We start from the raw sequence: 18,376 nt of genomic DNA on the forward strand, positions 1-18,376 counted from the left end.
CATGTCCCAGCTTCAACAGATTCCCACCCTCCCTCCCTTCCCCTTGCCACAGCAGGGAATGGGGACTGGCTCCCCACCAGCTCATTTGGGTTGGGGCTGGCATTTCCGCTCACGGTGCAAAGAGTAGAGTGACCATATCTCCCTATACGGGGCAGGGAGATGTAGGGGGGAGGGGATTTTGAGGAGTAAGGGGACTTCGAAGTTGCTCCGGCACTTTGAAGTACTGGTGGGTGAGCCACGGCTGGATGTGTGCTGGTACTTTAAAGTTTAAAACTTCAAAGTTGCCGCAGGGGAGGGGGGACTTGCTTAATGAAGTGCTGCCTATGCACGGCAGCACTTCATCAGTAAATTCCCAACACTCTAATTACCATCCTTCCTTCGAAGGAAGGTGGTAGTGTAGACAAGCCCAGAATGAAATTAATTTCTGCCTAAGTACACTCAGAGTAGGGCCATTAATTTGCCAGCTTATATGGTGGACTGTGAAATGACTTCTCCTAAAAGTCTGTGAGAAGATAAAACGGCTGAAGTACCGGTGTTGACTTCATTAGCTAAAATATTTTGCATGAAGTACAAAGAAGGTCCAAAGGTATTTTGTGGATGAAGTCAGTAGTACTGAATTTAGCTGAATGAAACAGGCTTGATACAGCTGCAGAGATTTCTTCTCTCCTCTTTAGCATCAACCTGTTTTTTTCATTAACTTTTTCAGTTCCCAGAAAACAAGTGAATATCCAGCTCAGGATTGTCTCTGAAAACTGATAAAGTGATAATATTTTGTACTGCATTAACTGCTGTTGATGGAAGGGACAAGTTTTTGAGCTTCACAGATCTCTTCTCCTCAGGTTTGGGGAAGGTAACCAGTCTGACCAAGCTAAATACAAGGTGGGACAGTGTGTTAGCATGAGGAGTTCACATATGTCATAGGAGATTATTCAGATTGTAGCTGGCAATTAACACCTTTGCAGTCCTAGGAGACAGAAGAGTAGCAGGCAGCAGGATGTGTTTCTAATTGTTTTAATGAGCTCTAAAATGACGTCTGTGTTCATAGTCTCAGAGGGGTATCTATGTTAGTCTGTATTTTCGCAAAACAAAACAAGCCATACTGTAGCACCTTAAAGACTAACAATTTTATTTATTACTTTATTTGCCTAATGAATAAAATCGTTAGTCTTTAAGGTGCTACGGGACTGCTTGCTTTATGTCTCTGTTGTTTATGATTTTCAGTGTCCAGCGGTTCTTAGCGTAAGTTCCTTGGTTCCTCTTGTGCAGGTGTTTTGTATCTATGAAGACTGCCTTGCCTACACTCTTTGGCTATGGTTACACAAGCAAGTTTTGCTGACAAAACTGGCGAAACGTCCACACACAAAATGCATTTTCTCAACACGTTGTTGACAAAACTCAGCACTTTTGCTGGCAGCATTCTGCCTCTCAGCCATAAGGCATAATGCTGCTGTTGACAGATTCTTTTGAAAAAAAGCTGTGTGGATGCTCTGGGGGGCTTTTCTCAACAGACAGGACATCCAGAACAACGGGCAGTCCTGTCTGCTGTGCTTTCTGGTGCCTATTTTGTTGAGGGAGCAGCTGGGCAGACTAGCCGCTCTGTCGACAAAGCGGACCGCTCTTCCAATTGGCTTTTTTGTGTGGCCGCACTCTGTTGACAGAAGTTTTGTTGGGAGATCTCTTCTGACAGTGAATTCTGTCGGCAGATCACTGTAGTGTAACTGTAGCTGTAGGTACTGCAACTAGGTGTGTTGCTGCATCACCTGGCTTGATGTGGTTTACGTTACAGAGGACAAGTATCAGAGGCATAGCCATGTTAGTCTGTATCTGCAGAAACAACGAGAAGTCCTGTGGCGCCTTATAGACGACCAGATTTATTGGAGGATAAGCTTTTGTGGGCAAAGATCCACTTCATCACATGCATCTGCTGAAACGGGTCTTTGCCCACAAAAGCTTAGGCTCCAATAAATCTGATGGTCTAGAAGGTGTCATAGGCCTTCTCCTTGTCATTACGGAGGGTTTGCAGTTGGGTTCAATGGTTCTCAGCACCCTCACTATGCAAATTGTTCCAGCGCCCTGGCTGGACTGGTGCAATTGTCTTAACTTGATCAGTAGTGAACGCCAGAGAAGTAACTGCTGCACCAGTAGTCCGATCTGGACTATCCTCAAACCTGTCTGCTTCCGTGGTGGGTAGGAAGGGGGCAGGAGGAGAGGCTCTTAGGGCAGATGTTTCTGACGGGCCAAGAATAACATTACCCGGCAACCAATTAACTTTCAGTGCAAAATCCCCTTCAGGGAGGCCATGCCCAGAGCGGGGTTTGGAGACTCAGCTCCGCAAGGTGGTTGGCTGCCCGCATGGAGCTCACTCACACCCACCCACGCAGCCAGCCCCTTCCCGCCCTTGTACGGGAGTTGCCCCTCTCTGACACGCCCACACACCTTGACACGCCCCCGCCAGCCCACTCCCGCGGCCCCTCGCCCGCATGCCGCCTCCGCCCCACGTGCTCCGGCGCAGCCCCCTAGCTCGGCCTCCCTCTTCTGCGGTCCGCTTCCACCTGTTGGGGCTGCTGCGCGGCCTCTCCGCGCCGAGCACTGGGGAGCCTGCTCCGGGCGGAGCCTCCTTCTCCCTCCCCCGGCTCCCTGGGCGCCCCAAGTTCAGCCTGCGCTGCTGGCAAGCGCCACCCGCTCCGCCGGGAGAAGAAGGAGGCGCCCAGAGCGCTTAGTAACGAGAGCAAAGCAAAGCGCAGTCCCGGGCGGCTGTCGGAGGGCAGCACCCATGTCCCAGAAGCAGGGTATTTGCAAACCTTCTCGCTTCCCTCGGGCGCCTCTCCGCTCCCGCTCCCCTACCTCTGCCCCCCGCCTTTCCTGCTCTCCTCCCCACCCGTCCTCGACCCGAGCTGTGAGCTGCGCACTCATTGACTGTGGCTTTGCTTGTTTGGCTAGTTGGCTGTCCCCGTGGCGAGGATGCAGTTGATTGGTGCCTGTATCAGCTCAATGGAGCAGCGCAGTTTGAGGTCTCTGAAGGTAAGACGCGTAAACAGATAACGACTGATCTTTGCGAAAGCCCTACCCTGCAAAACGGGGGCTCTTTCGGCAGGTGTATCCTGTCGCGCTGATTTGAGTCATGGCTAGTTGTGGGAGTCCTGTTGTCATGCTGGAGAAGGAGGCAATTTAAGAGCTGTGGACTGGGTTTGGAAATCTGTGAGCTGTACATAGCTGGATGTGTCACAAGGGAGATGGAGGAATGTTACTGTTCTTTGCCAGGCGTGGGTGGATCCTAGCATGTTGCATTGTTGGTATACATCGAGGCCTTGGAAAAGGTTTAGATTTTTGTTTTGTTTGTTGAGGACCATCAGGTTTGGTAAGGAAGGGTCAAGCTTGTCCTGCCTTACTGATGAGATTTAACTCCAATGGGCTACAGACTGGAGTGAGGCTTTGCAGTATTTGGGTGTAACATTTTAATTTTCTTTACTACTGAAAGAGGAATTGGTGGTGACGTGGAATGTATTCATTTTGGGTAAGAATGACCCAATACAGGCCAGCCTCTCATTTTGCATAAGAAAAATAATTTTATAGCGCATGATTTTGAATATTCAAAAATGTAAAACAACAACAACAAAAAAGCTTTCAGTTTGATCAGTCTTATATGATGTGCTACCAAAGAGCATGTTTTACTGGAAGCATTGATTTATTGCGTTAGGATTTGCATTTGTTGCTTGCAGAAGAGCTCATGAGTGGTTTTTGCACAGTATTCTGCTATTTGGGTTTGCAAAGAGGATATACTTCCAGGTGGGATGTAGATTCGGTATTTTAATACTGACTTAAATTTTGGTATGTGGGCTATGTGCACTTTTATCTGCTCAGTTTATATCAGCATGGCTTAAGTTATAGGATGTATTTTACAAGTTGACTTGGGGTTTTAGTTTTGTGTTTCTTGTGCTAGAGTTTGGTTAATCAAAAGATGTTCCTCATGACATAGATATGGGTGTTCTGGTTATTTGTTTTGAACAACTCAGCAGCCCAGGTACAATGGCAACATTTTGAGGTGGAAATGGTAAACACAAGAGTGGATGTACTGGGTCAGGGGAGTGATCCATCTAACTCAGTATCTTGCTTTCTGACAGTAGTCAATGCCAGATCATGCAGAGAAATGATCAGGATGAAGCAGTTATCAAACAATTCATACTCTGTCATCCAATCCTAGCTTCGAGCAATTAGAAGTTTTGGGACACCCAAAGCATACAGTTACACTTTGACCATCATCTCTAATAACAGTTGATGGACTTAATCTAATTCTTTTCAAAACAGTTATACTTTTGAGCTTGACAACATCCCTGGGCAGTGAGTTCCACAGGTTGAGAGAGTTTTGTGAAGAAGTACTTCCTTTTACTTGCTTTAAACCTGCTGCCAGTTAATTTAATTGGGTATCCCTGATTCTTGCGTGTGTGTTAGTTACACCTTCACATTTCCTTATTCACTTTCCCTACACCATTTTATGATTTTATAGATCTTGATTATATGCTCCTCCCCCATTTGTATCTTTTCTGAGCTGGATAGTCCCTGTCTTTCTAAAACTTTTTGTATGGAAGCTGTTATGTAGTCCTAATCAATGAGAAGTCCCGGGGCAACTTATAGGCTAACAGATATATTGGAGTATTAGCTTTTGTGGACAAAGGCCTACTTCATCAGATGCATTTTGAAGTGAGCCTTTGCCCATGAAAGCTTATGCTCCAGAAAATCTGTTAGTCTATAAGGTGCCACAGGACTTCTCATTGATTAGGATTATGTAACAGCTTCCATACAAAAAGTTTTAGAAAGACAGGGACTGTCCAGCTCAGAAAAATTTGTTAGCCTATAAGGTGCCACAAGACTTCTTGTTGTTTTTGTGGCAACAGACTAACGAGGTTACGCCTCCGATAATAGTCCTAATTGATTTTGTTGCCCTTCAGTTGATGTTTGCCAATTTTTTTGAGATGGAGCCATCTACATGCAGTGTTTTGAGATGTGGGTGTACCATGGATTTGTATAGCGGCATTCAATATTTTTTGTCTTCTATCTCTGTTTCCTAATGATTACTAACATTCTGTTAGATATTTGGCTGCACTGTATACTGAGCAGATGTTCTCAGAGAACTATCCAATAGGACTCCAAGATCTTTCTTGAGTGGTAACAGCTAATTTAGACTGCAACATTTTGCATATCCAACTGAATTATTTTTTCCATTTTTTTTCCCAATGTGCATGATTTTTTTTGCCTGTATCAACTGTGATACATTTCATGAGTCATTTTGTGTCTGAATTTTGAGATGCCTTTATAACTTTGTAGTTAGCTTTGGACTTAACAGTATTATCATCTGCAACTTTTGCTACCTCACTGCTGCTCCTTCTAGATTATTTCTGACTATGTTGAAGAACCCAGGTCCCAGAACAGATCCTTGGGGAATCTAACTACTTACCTCTCTCCAGTCTGAAAATGGATCGTTCATTCTTTTGTTTCTGATCTTTTAACCAGTAACTAATTCATGAGAGGATCTTCCTTTTTTCCTATGGCTGCTTAGTTTGCTTAATATACTTCTGTTGTAGGAACTTATCAAAGGCTTTCTGAAGGTCCATATCAGCTGGATCACTTTTGTTGACTTGCTCAAAGAATTCTAATGGATTGGTGAGGAATGATTTCCTTTTACAAAATAGGGATGTTTAATTGGTCAACTGATTTAACTAATTAACCAGTTAAATACACTCATCCCTTGTTAAACTAGTACTTTATTTACGAGTACTTGCTTAAACGAGGGACACACATACCCCCTTAGTTCACCCCCGCCTGTCCGCTAATACGAGCCTTACCCCACTCCCAGTAGCTCCACCACCCACGGCTCCAGACTGCAGCAGCCAGAACCCCTTACCGGCCCCACAGCCTGACCATCCCACTGCCTGACACCCTTGCCAGCCCCACAGCCAGCTCCCACTGCTGCCTGTAACCCCCACAGCCTGATCCCCACCCCCCGCTGCCTGACCCATCCACCCCGCAGCCTGATGCCCCTGCTGGCCCCATGGTCTGCCCCTGCTGCCTCCTGTAACCCCAGCAGCCTGAACCCCTGCCCCCCCCCGCCAGACCTCCCTGTGGCCCCACAGCCTGATGCCCTGCCAGCCCCATGGCCAGACCCCCACCACCTGTAACCCCTGTGACTCCACAGCCAGACCCACAGCCCCAAACTGCATCAGCCAGACCCCCCCCCCCCCGCTGCCTGACACCCCCCCCCCACCATGGCCCCAAACTGCAGCATCCAGACCCCCTTTCTGGCCCTGCAGCCTGAATGCCTGCTGCCTGTACCCCTTGCAGCCTGACCCCCTGCGGCCTCAAACCGTGGCAGCCTGAACACCCCCACCCCACCAGATTTTAACCCTCCCTCCCACTCACAGCCCCAAACTACCTCTAGCCTTTAACCCTCCCCAACCCAAGGTTCACTTACTTTTCAAAAGCTATATCACCTGCTGTCTCTCGTTCCCTGAGTTAGGAGCTCCAGTAACTAATCAGAGACTTTAACATGTAATTTAGTAGGAATTTAGTGTCTATGAGCTTCTGCCTATGAGCAGAAAGCTGGGAACCAATTGTGCTCGTATAGCAAGGGATGAGTGTATAGTGTTTAATCAGGTGTGTATAGGGGCAGCTGGGGAGGGTCATGGCATGCTGGGAACAAGAGCTTCTCTGGGCCATATGGAGTGTTCCTGCCTGCAGTGCCACCACAGATGCGGGGGTCTGCAGCATGGCCAGAGCAACCTCCGTCCACAGCTGCCTGGCCTCCCTCCCTCACCAGGTTCCCCTCTCCCCTGGGGCTGCAGCAGATGGGGTCACTCAGGCCAGGCTGGAATGCCCTGCTCATGCCAGACAGGGGGCTGCTCCAACCCTTGCAAGCTAATGGTAACTAGTAAGCCTCACCTATATAGGAAAGAAAATCCCTCTTTCTGATGATATTTCTACCAAGAACAAATGAAATATACTTCACACTTGTATTCTGTTTTTCTTCCAAAGATCTCAAAACATTTTACATATATTAAGCCTCTAAAGCCCCATGGGGGGAGAGATGGTTATATTATTTACAAGTCCTGAGGCACCAAGTTGAAGGGCCCAGTTTTTAGAGAGGTGCGAAGCAGCCTTAATTAATAGTGATGTAACTGTAAGTATTCAGCACTTCTGAAAATCAGATGCTAAATCAACTTTGCAAGCTCACGAGTCATTAGCAGACCAAGGGCTGGAACCTAGGAGTCTAGTCCAGTTTCTTGCTGTAAGTTCAGACCAACAGACTTCCATAGGAAAATGTGTTGCTTTATCATATTCTAAGCCATGAACTCTTTCAGTCTTTGATTTACAGTAAAGTGTTAGCTTTCATGTAAGTTGTAGATTTCCTTAAAGGAGTTGTTAACTTCATAAATCACATTTTAGTTATTAGCATTAAAGTGAATTCCTTAGGCACTTACAACTTGAAATATGATTAGAGTGAATTTTCTAGTCCCTGGTTTTGAAACTTTGTTTTTAAGGAATTGGAAGCAGAACTTCAGGTTGAACCTCTCTAATCCATCACCCTTGGGAACTGACCAATGCCCAACAAGAGAATTTGCTGACCCATGGGAGATCAATATTGTCTAGCAGTATTACCAACACTTGAACTGCTTCCTGGGTTTTTAGAAGACCCTTAGGGTAAACTATGGGTAAGTAACAGCACCGAAAAGTGAGAGCCAGGAGTGGTGGCTATAAACAAACTTTATAGAAACCTGGGAAACTTGGCCACACCTGTGATGAGTGGTTGTCCTGCAAATTAATATTATGCTGGATTATGGATATTGCCCCATGGGAGAGTGCCAGACTAGAGAGGCTCAATTTGTTTTGACAGTGATACAACTTGATTAATAGACTAACCATAATGCACCCTCTTACCGCCTTTTCACTTAATGAATAAACGGTAACAGAGATACCATCACTGGACCTAACCAGGTTATTCACAGAATCACAGGCACATTCTCGTGTTCCTCAACTAACATTGTATGTGTCAACGATGCCCAGATGCTTAGTATATTGGACAGGTTTCAAACTCTCTTAGACAAAGAATTAATGTGCACAAAACAGACATAAAAACACTCCTAATCCACAAACCGGTCAGCCAGCATTTTAATGGAGTGGGTGATTCTGTTAATGACCTGAAGGTTTGCGTCTTACTGAAGAGGAATTTTCCCACTACTTTGGAAAGAGAGGCTGCCAAACTCTTTTATATTCAAATTTGACACATTAACACGTGGTTTGAACCAGGATGGGAATCTTTTAGGTCATTATAGGGGCTCTTTTGCATACTTGGCTTAATCTAAATCTTGACTCCCCCCCACACACCTCTACTCTCTGATTTGCTCCCCTTGATAATATTTTTCTGATTTGTCAACCTTGATTACTATTTTTGGTTCTCTGTGCCTTAAATATTGAGTCTGTTCTGGTATGGCTATGATCTGAAGAAGTGGGTCTGTCCCACGAAAGCTCATCACCTCATAAATTATTCTGTTAGTCTTTAAAGTGCTACTGGACTGCTTTTTTGTTTTGAATGAATAAACAGTGCTTGATAGACTCAGACACTTTTCTGAATTGTGAAATGTGAATGCTATTGTGTAGCATTTGATTATAAGAATGAATTTTGGAAAGATATACTTTTAGATGGTTGGATGGCATGTCACAGTTAAATGATAAAATTTAAATTCAGTTCAGTTGCAAGACCCCCCCCCCCTTTTTTTTTTTTTGCCTTGATGTTTTTGAGAAAAAGGATTGGCAAGACCTGAAGAAAACCTCAATAACCAACACCAAATACACGATAAATCACTTCCTCATGTAGCTTCTTTTAGACTCTTAACATCAGGGCTTTTTTTCCAATGGAACACACTGGAATGGTGTTCCAGCCCCTTTTTTCCCCAGTGCTGCCATTTTGGAAGCTGGCTGGGCATCTCTGAGGTGCATGTGGCTCTTTAAGGAGCCATCTGTGGAGCCCACTACTGTCTCCACTCAGTCCTCTGGTTCCTTGTTGCTGAAAGAGTAGGACTTGATTTAATTGGTTTAACAGTCAGCAGGAGGGAGCCAGCCATTAAACCAGTTAAATCCAGTCTTAATTTTTCAGCGCAGCACGGTGCTGGGAGCTGCCCCTGCTGCATTGTACTTGGGGGGGTGGGGAGGGGTGGTAAGCTGGAGGGAGCTGTGCAGCCAGGGTGAAGCAGAGACAGCAGCCAGTGAAGCAGCAGCAGGGGGGGCATCAGTACACAGAGTTCCTGGGTAAGGTAAGTGAATCCTGGGTTTTGGGGAGGGGGTAACTTGGGGCTCTGAAGGTTTTAAGCCTGGGGGCAGGCGGGGCTTTTGGGGGCTGTGAGTGGGTTAAGCGTGGGACTGTAGGGTCATTTTGGGACTGTGAAGGGTTGAGCCTGGGTATGGTTTGAGGCTGTGAGGGTGTTAAGCCTGGGGGTGGTTTGGGAAAGTGAAGGGGTTAAGACTGGGGGAAATCTGGGGCTGCAAAGGGGTTAAGCCTGGAGGCGGGTGGGGCACTTTGGGGCTGTAAGGGGGAATTAAGCCTGGGGTGGGCAGTTTGGGGTGTGAGGACTTCTGGCACCTTCCCCCCCCCACCCCCGGGGGGAAGAAAAGCAGTGCTTAATGTACTATTGAATGAGTTTAATAGGTTGTGCATCTTTAGTCTTTCACTGTACAATATGTTTTCAAGACCTCAAATCATAATTACACTTTGCTGAATCCTTTACACTGTTTTAAAAGTACTTTTTGAAGCATGGATATTAGAACTGGACACAATATGCCAGTAATAGTTTTATTAATCCCGTACTCCCAGCTCTCATTACATGTATCCTAGTTTACACGCACAAGGATCATGCTGACCTTCTTAGCTGAAGTACCATTAATTTCTTAACTATTGTGACCCCTAAGGCCATTCCAAAATCTTTGCTTACCAGAATATTGTCCCCCTTTCTTACGAGTAGAACCCTGCAAATCCTCAGATGTGGATATCTGCAGCTCATTTTTGTGGCTATGGATGCAGATGCAAATTGTGTATCTTTGACCCTTCAGTTTTGCAGATACCTTCTTTATATCTATGGGCATACGTGAATCATTTTTGCAAATGTGGATGTGTGCGCTGGTATTTGTATCTGCACAGGCTCTACTTACTCAAAGTCGCCATGTAAAAAGGATACATAAGGCTCCAGTCTAACACAGACAGAGGGTTGTATATTTATGAACAAACAGTGTGTAAGTGAATTAATTGAAATAATTGAATATATTCCTATTTGTTCTATAGTATAAAATCTGAGGTTAGTTTCAACACAGATTATTTTAATGTAATACACATGCTTTTATGATCTGAACTAAGAATTATATTTAGTTGATACTAATTCATATGGTAGCTTTGTCTCTAATGATATTTGTCTTTTAAGGGGATATGGAACCATTTTTCTCCCAAAGAAAATAGTATTGGTTGTGTTTTATATGTTGATGGGTTCTGAAAGAACTTCCATTTAAATAATCTTTATGGGTTATGTGTGATTGTATAAAAGACCCACAGTAGTATAATATTGTTATGGGTAGGTGTAAGGTATAAAATTGTTTATATGCCAAGTTATGAGAATAAGCTTTATGATGCATGGGTCATTTTGTTTCATTTACACTTATTGATATTTTGGCTTGTTTTTTGAAGTGAAAGAGCTAAAGTTGTTTGGATACTTGTTGTTCAGAATTTGTTAAATTTAATGGGGTGTTCGTGTGTATCTGAACAGGGTGCTATAACTGGTATCGGAATGGTTTACAGAACCTCTGTTTCAGAGTTTCTAATGGCTGTTTAATGGAAGAGTTTATCTGTATATTTTACCTTAAAACTTAGCAACATTCATTATAAAATAGTGTTTTATTTTGTAATTTCCTTTGTTTTGCAAATCTCTCATTAAATGTGTTGAGTTTTGCTGTTTAACAAAACTGTTCAGACAAGGCTGAAGCAAGCCTTTTAAGTGTTCACTATTGTCTAGCAGTATTACCAACGCTTCCACTGCTTATTGGCTTCTTAGACATTTAAGGGTAAATTACAGCTAAATAACAGAGCTGAATGCTGACAGCCAGGACTGGTGGTTGTAAACAAGCATTAGGGGACTGTGGGAGACTTGGCCGCATGCATGATAAATGGTTGTCTAGTTAACTAAAATGATTCCGGGCTACTGTTATTGGGGGCGGGATGAGACAGTGCCAGACTAGAGGTTCAACCTGTGTATGAATTGCAGGGGTATGGTAGCTCTTTGGTCCCAAGATGCTAGGGGTGACAAGGTGTGTGGGGTAGTATCTTTCATTGGAGCAGCTTGTATTAGTAAAGGACAGAGCTGCTCTTTAGGTCTTGAGGAAAAAAGTCTGTGGCTTGAAAGCTTGCCTGTTTCATCAACAGATTGGTTCCATACAAGGTATTACCTCATCCATCTTCTTTCTCTAATAGACATGTTAGGCAAAATCATGTACTTGCATCCTTTTGACTGTCTAACCCATTGTTTCATAGGGAGATCTGATTCTGTATGTATACATCTGTTAAACTAGTTACAAGGACTGATTTTTTTTGTTATAAATTAATAAAATGAGAAACCAGTGATGCCAAACTTTGGTCCCATATCTTTAATCAATCTTATTCAGTGTAATTTCCACTGAAGATAAATACTGGGAGCAGGAAAATTCTGTTTTTCTAGGAACAGGCGCTAAGCCTATGTGTACTAATGAATCCCCTTCTGCGTCACAGGTGGTGGGAGCTGCAATATGAGGTCTGTACTTCTGTTTAGGTGAGGGCAGTGGTCTGCGGAGACACTTGCTGTTTGCCGCAGAATCACCAACTTTTGACCAACCCCTTGTCTCATTGTCCACTCCATTCTAAAGTCAATCTGTGTAATCGTCTGGGGTCCCCAGGAGCTGAGGTCTGTATAAGGCAGATGAACTTCTGTTATCCTCTCTGAATTCTGTGTCTTGTGTGATGAAAAACTGCCTGGACACTGTGGCCCTCTGCACTGCTGAGAAGAGGATCAGAATTTTCCCCAGAGTGCAGTATCTCAGGATATCCTTTAAATGTCTGAATACTGAATTAACTAACAGAACTGAAAGAACCACAGCACAGAGTTGTAGAACTGGAAGGAATCTTGAGAGGTCATCAAGCCCAGTCCCCTGCACTATAGGGAGGACCAAACACCATCTAGACTATCCCTGATAGGTTTTGTTTAATCTGCTCTTACTGGTGATGGAGATTCCACAACCTCTCTAGATATATTGTTGTGCTCAGCCACCTTTTAGAGCTAGGAAGCTTTATCCGTAATATCAAATCTACTCCTCCCTTGCTGCAATTTAAGCCCAATGCTTCCTGTCCTAGCCTCAGAGGATAAGGAGAATAACTTTTCTCCTTCTTCCTTTTAACAACCTTTTATGTATTTGAAAGCTGTTATTGTGCCCCCCTCAGTCTTTTTTTCTAGACTAAACAAACTCGACTCTTTCAGTCTTCCCTCATAGGTTATGTTTTCTTGACCTTTAAGCATGTAGTAAGTTCTGCATTTCAAAACTTTACATTTCCAATTACAAATTCTGTAAATGGAAACTCAAGAAATCCTAAATTAGTGCAATTTATATAGGTTCAAATGGTAAAGTCTTCTTAAGAGCTGTATTTCAGTTGTTTTCTGGAGAGCAGATTGCACAGGACTTTAAAGCAGTTTTCACACTTTTGCTGTACTTCATATTGGTACTATATTATGAGTTACACATGACATTTAAGAGCTTCATTTTTTTTTTGTCTTACTGTGCTACTCTGTACTTAAATCCCTTATATGAAATTGTGATGAGCCATTCCCATGTACCTGACCAGTGATGGAGGGAAGATGTTATGTTCTAGTCTAGTTCTGCATATTATGTTTGTAAGTATCAGGAGTTGTTCACCAAGTCATTATATATTATGCCAGAAGAGGGAGCCCCTTTATAATTTATTTGCAATCCGAGCACCAAGGTCACTTTTTCATCTAAACCCTGTTAAGATTTTTAGAAAAAAGATTTATAGGATGATCTTGGTCATTCATTTAATAGATTATCAATTCATGAGCTTATCCTCAGAGATGTATTCCTTTATTTGGATGTTTGTTGGTATCAATATTCATCTTCCAGTGGTAAATATGTAAAGATTTGGTCTGATATAGGGGCTGCTGTCCCTTGTGTTCATGCCAATGCCAACCTGTATCTTGAGGACATATGGGAAGCTGCTCACAACCATTTATATAGAAATGATGTGGAGGCTCTTCTGTATGCAAGGGATGCTTTTGTGGCATCTAATGCTCATCAATGGAATCCTGATAATTTATTTAGTTTCATGCTCATTTCCTGCCCCCCCCCCCTTGGAGGTGCATAGTATTTTTTTTTTTTTTTTTTTGGACTGTGCTTCACACCTGGAGCATACTTCATCTGAAGTAAACAAAGATAGTACATCTCACTTTGTACTTAATTCATCTGACACAACTGTAGTATAACTTTTTTGTTGTAAATCTTCATGATAAAATGGAAAAACTGTCTAAAATATTGTAAAATCAAGGAAGTTAGTAGAGGACCTCACTACAGCATCTGCTATTAAATGTTTGCTTGATTGTGGTGAGAGCCCAGCAATTCTTAATCGGAATTCAAAAATTGTGGATTAAGCATATTCTTGTGTATTATGTTTTGCTGAGTGCATGCTGTTCTACAGTGAGGTTGCAGCTATTAACTTATTGATTGAGAGCTGAGTGCTATAATAATAATACATTGGTAAGAATTATCATTTTCAAATGGGAGGATTATGTCTGAATAAATACTGGATGTGCCAGGGCATCCTGAGATTTGAACAGAACCAGCGAGGCAACAAGTCTGAAACTGAAAAAATTCCCCCATGGTTTTGTCTCCTAATGAAAATTTTAAAAATCCAGAGGTCACGTAATCATTCACACTTACAATTGTTTCATGCACATATGATTGACAAAGTTTTTGATTGTCACCTCGAAGACCCTGGACTCTTTCAGAGTACAGGTTATACAGGTCCTTTTGTTCTTTCCTTTCTTGGGTGCATGCTAGAGTATTGAGCACTGTACACTGAAAGCTACAGTTTTAATTCCATGGGTATATAGTTAAGTAATTGTTTATATCAGAAATATGCCAATTCTTTCTTTGCCGTATTTTTTTCTTAGAGAAGCTGCAAGCCCACACATGCATAACTATATTAGTGTAGCATTTCAAGTGAGATGCTAACACCAACAGAAGAAATTCAGATTTGGTTCCCATAGCAACCATAATTCAGCTACATTCCTGTCATCTGTGAAAGCATAAAAGTTCATATCCAAACCAAAACAAACCAGCTGTCCTGTAGTACTTTAAAGACTAACAAAATAATTTATTAGGTGATGAGCTTTGGTGGGGCAGACCCACCTCTTCAGGTCTGGAGATACAGCACTTCCAGTACAGACCGACGGTTGTATAACACAGAGGTCTGAAAAAAAAAAGAAATAATAACTGACAAATCAGATACATAAAGCTGAAGGAGGGGTGGGGGGTTTGAGGGGTATGAGATGCTAAGTGTCCTGCCTGAGATCATTACAAATACCAAAGGAAGGGAAAGAGTCCTTGTAATGTGGGAGATAATTGCTTTCTCTACCAGTTTTTATTTCAAATTTTTTTGGACCTCTCTGTGATATAATTGTTGGTCTGTACTGGAAGTGCTATATTTCCAGATCTGAAGAAGTGGGTCTGCCCCACAAAAGCTCATCACCTAATAAATGATTTTGTTAGTCTTTAAAGTGCTAAATGACTGCTGGTTTGTTTTGTTAGAATACAGACTAACATGCTACCTCTCTGTTACATATCCAAAACAGTAATACAAAATAGTTCTTATGTGCCAGTGTGTGAGGTACCGTTGTTAGCTGAACAATACATTTTCACTTCCAGAGTTTTTTGTGCATTTACTGCTTGTACAATGCTTATAGATTATGGATACAGCATACTTAAGGAAGACTGGGGGAAAAAAGGCCACTTGAATTAAGCAGTCTCCTTGTAAAATAGGAGAGATCCCTACTTTGCTTTCATACTGTATACAGACAATAGGTTACATACCAAAGTCATACCCTTCCTAGAATTTGCCTGTCATTCTCCTGTATCAGATATGAACTGGCTACTGAGTTTGCCTCTACATACCAGCTGCGTTGCTCGTAAGATCCTGTAATGCTGTAACTTTTGAGAGTTTGTCTGAGGTACTCTCCACACCCCTCTGCTCTCTGATTTGCTCACCTTGATAATTTTTTTTTTCTGATTTGTCAACTTTGGTTACTGTTTTTGGTTCTCTGTGCCTTAAATATTGAGTCTGTTCTGGTCTGGCTATGGTCTGAAGAAGTGGGTATGTCGCACGAAAGCTCACCTAATAAATTATTTTGTTCGTCTTTAAAGTGCTACTTGACAGCTTTTTCGTTTTGGTACTTTAACAAAGTGCCTCCTAATGGCCAAATGGTATAATGCAGTTTAACATTCCATTACAGCTCATCCTTTTAAGTTCTGAACTCCTACCATTTATAATATTGTCAAAAACAACATGACAGTGAAGTTCAATATGTACCAGCCTGTCAAGTATCCCTGAATCATCTTGGGTTTTAACTACAAGACCCAAATTTGTAACAACTTAGTCTTTTGGTGGTAGGTCAGTTCCAGTCACTAACTGTGGTTGATATGAATCCTGAGACGATATCGTGTTCATCTGTTCGTTTTTTTTTTCCTGAAGAACACATGGTAAATGTTGATGATTTCTGCTGAACTCTTCACTGAATTACTTTTCTATATGACATTTGGAGGTGCTCATCCTTTCTTCCTGTGGTATGATATCCCACCCTTTTTAAAAAAGAACCAGCATTGTGAAAGTAAAGGTGAGTGAGAGTTCCTGTTTGATGACGTGGACGGGAGGCAACTACCCCTTTTTATAGATATCCCAGTATTCAGTTAATTAATTTGCCTAGAAAGGGTTAAACCCAGAGATAATGGGTTCTTTGTTGGCAAGCAGCCAGGTGAGCCAGTTGGAAGAGAGGGAGATTTTTGAATTGAAGCAGTTGTCTGTTGGGAGCGTCCTTACTGTGGCCACAGCAGAGAGACACAGATGAGCTAAGCCCGGAACCTGGTTTGGAAGATTTCAGTAATATCCATGCCTTGAGGGAAATCTTGGAATAACAGATATGTGAGGAGAGAGGAAATATTTATTCTGATGCCATCAGGTTATTTTATTTTTTAAATTTTGTGTTTGGTTTGGGACCTCTCAGGCTGGTTGGTGTAGCCACTGAACACTAACTTTTAAACTGAATCCCAGGGAAGAAGTGCTCTGTGGGGGGAGGGATAGCTCAGTGGTTTGAGTATTGGCCTGCTAAACCCAGGGCTGTGAGCTCATTCCTTGAGGAGGCCATTTAGGGATTGGGGCAAATAGATGTCAGGGATGGTGCTTGGTCCTGCCAAAAAAAGGGCAGGGGACTGGACTAGATGACCTCCTGAGGTCCCTTCTAGGAGATCTGTATCTCCAGTTCCGTTACATTAATTTACCTTTTTAGTTGCTTTGTAACACATAGCACAAAGTGTACTTACTAAGTATGTCGTCTTTGTTTTGTTAATCAAATGAACTTTTAAAGACTATGATTTGAATTCCTGCGTCCTAGAGGAAGTTCTGTGTGTGTGTGTGTGTGCGCCTAAGACTGGGAAGTCAGCTATCAGATTGTTTTGTTTATTTTCTCTTTGTTTTCAAGTGCTCTCCTAAGGGAGTGTTACGAGCTTGGGTTTACTCCATAGGGAGACATCCCAAGTGTGTCTTCCTGGGTTTAAAAAGCGGGTTTCTCACTGGATGGTCTCGGCTACCTCTCAAGGTCAGGGATTTTCTACTCTAGGGATGCTTTTAAGCAGAAGCCAACAGTGGGAAGGTATTTTTAAGGTCTCTTGCAGGACCTCACCTTCTGAACTTGGAGTGTCAGACTGGGGAACAGCCTTGACAGGTGGCCTGCATGAAATAAGTTTGGTTTTCACAACACTAACCCATTCCAATCACAAATAGCTTAATTGGCAGCAGTCTTTACAGAATCCAAAGACAACTGTGGAAACGCCTTTCACTTTGATCCTCAAGTGGTGACATTTCCAGACAGGGTTGAAGCTTTGTCCTGCCTATGCTGTACTTATTTTGGCTGATACGGAGTTTTTGCTACAACCCCTGCAGAACTGAGACATCTGTAAATAAGCAGATTACTTTAACGTTCAGGGTTGGAAAATAAAGCACCAAGTTCAAGTAAGTATTTAATTACAACTCATAGGGTTAGAAGAGACCGTAATGGTCATCTCTTCTCGCCCATTCTCAAGATGTAGTTTTTATTGTGTCTAAGCCATTCAAGACTGATGGCTATCCAGCCTACTTTTGAAAACTTCCAGGGGAAAAAGCTTCCATGACTTCCCTAGACAGTTCCATTGTCCTACTATTTTTACAGTTTGGAAGTTTTTCCTGAGATTTAAGCTTCATCTGCTATATTGTAGGTTGAACCCATTTCCTCTTGTCCATTTTTTCTCCTTTTTTTTTTATGGCAGCCTTTCATATCTCTTAATCTCATCTTTTTTTCCAAACTAAATATACTCAGTTCTTTTAGCCTTTGTTCCATGGCATAGATTTCATCCCTTTGAACACATTTGTCACTCACCTCTGGATCCTTTCCAGTTTCTCTGCCTCAGAGACCAAAATTGGGCCGGCTATACCATACACTATGCCAGCTGAGGTGAAGCCAAGTAGAGCAGTACTCTTACCTCCTGTGACTTGCATGTTAAGCCTGTGTTAATGCAATTTATTTCTTTTTTTTAAAAAAAAAAAAACAGAAACGGGGGGGGGGCAGCATTGCATTGTTGACTCGTGCTGAGGCTGTGATGAGCCGCAATTCCCAGATCCTTCTCAGCAGTGCTGCTGAAAAACCAGGTTCTTCTCATTCTGTGTATGTGCATTTGTTTTTTGTTTTTTTTTTCCTTCCCTAAATATAGCACCTTTATATTTACTTTTGGTGAATTTGAATTTTGTTGTCTGTAGCCCTGTTCTCCAGTTTATCAAGAACCACCTGAATTTTAGCTCCTTCCTTTAAAGTGCCTAATGATCCTCACCAGCCTTGTGTCATCTGCAAACTTGATCAGTTTGATCTCTATACTTACATCCAGGTCATTAATAAAATGTTAACAGCAGGCCCAGTACAAATCCATGTGGAATCCCAGATCTCCTTCCAATTTGACATTCCATTCCATTACATAATTTGTTAAACAACTTCAAACAAAGAGTACCCAT

Source organism: Carettochelys insculpta, chromosome 4, assembly GCF_033958435.1.
Source record: "Carettochelys insculpta isolate YL-2023 chromosome 4, ASM3395843v1, whole genome shotgun sequence".
Classification (NCBI taxonomy): Eukaryota; Metazoa; Chordata; order Testudines; family Carettochelyidae; genus Carettochelys; species Carettochelys insculpta.